This window comes from Alligator sinensis, unplaced genomic scaffold, assembly GCF_000455745.1.
Source record: "Alligator sinensis unplaced genomic scaffold, ASM45574v1 scaffold215_3, whole genome shotgun sequence".
NCBI classification, from domain to species: domain Eukaryota; kingdom Metazoa; phylum Chordata; order Crocodylia; family Alligatoridae; genus Alligator; species Alligator sinensis.
The window spans coordinates 337,469-338,912 of record NW_005842175.1 but is presented as its reverse complement, the minus strand read 5'-3'; positions in this window follow the sequence as shown (position 1 = coordinate 338,912).

Here is a 1,444-nt window from a genome sequence, read left to right as displayed (position 1 = left end):
AAGGCACATCCCCACCCTCCCCTTCTTTCCCTTGCCCCCTTCCACCACCTGCTGCTGCTGCTTTTTTCAGGCTGCCGAGAGGCTGGGGTCAGCTAGGAACAGCCACAGGAGCCACAACGAGCCTCAGCTCTCCCCAGACAGTGGGGAAAGCAGCAGCTAGCTACAGGCCGGGGAGGGGAGGAGACATGCCTTTGAGCATGGAAGGGAAGGGGGGATTCTTGCCTGCTAAAATCCCCAGAGACTCTTGTTGTGCAGTCTCTCCACACCAGTGACTAGGGGAGGGGTGTTTAGATTCGAGTAGTGTGGGTGGCTGCTCCTGCACCCCCCTTTGCTAAATCCTGGATCCACCCCAGCCCCTAAACCTGTTGGGAACTGGGCTGGAAAAGCCTGTTTGCTATATGCAATAGATCCAGAGGAACCAGAATGGGTAGTGCACCCCAAAACATGGACATAAAAACTGGATTGTATCAAGGGGCAGGGTGGATGCTATTGCATTTAGTGATGTGAATGATTACTGGGAGGAGCTCCTACCTTCCTTTGGCTACTCCTGTGCTTTTGTGCCTAACAAGTTTCTCCCTGCATGCAGTGGTGGGAGGCTGGAGTATCACCCATGGTGCATGTGAGGGGGCGGGTAGCTAGCAAAGTGGGGGAGTGGAGGGAAAGACCTGAAGCAGCTGCTCACCCACACCTGTCACCAGGACCGGTTTCACCCTGTGCCCTTGTTGGGGGCTGCCCTTTCTTGGCTGTGTGAGCACTCCAATGGCAGCCTTTCAGCCTCCCTGGCACCCACAAGAAGTTCTCTTTGCTTTATGCTGCTGTCACTGCGTGTGTAGCTGAGGCCCTGTGAATGGGTCACTCTAGTCCAGGAGTGGGCAAAGTCTGGCCTGTGGGCTGGAGCAGGCCTGTAGTGGACTCCATTACGCAGCAGCTCCTTTGCTATGCTGCAGCCAGTTTCCAGGGAGACCCCAGACCAGCCCCAGCTGCACTGGTAGGGTGGGCAGCTGGGCAGGGAACTGCTCCATGGCTGGGCCTGGGATCTTGCCGTGTGACAGAGTGGTCTGGAGCCAGAGCAGAGCCGCGATCCGCTGCCTGCACCCCCTTGCCCAGGGCAGATCACAGCTCTGCCCCAGGTCCAAACCAGTCACCGCCACACAATCCCTGCCCCGACCATGGAGCAGCTCCCTGCCCAGCCAGGTGCCCCGCTGGTGCTGCTGGGGCTGGTCTCCATGGAAACCCTGACCCGTACTGTCACTGCAGGGCCCCTGCTGGGGTCTCCATGGAAACCGGCTGCAGCAAGGGGTGGGGGAGGGGCAGGGGCTGCTAGGAAATGGAGTTCAGCCACTGGCCAGACCTGCCATGTTGCCCACTCCTGCTCCAGTCTTTGGACCTTACCACTTCCAACTGCCCCTTTATAGCCGATCGGCTGGCCCCGGGGGGGGGGGGG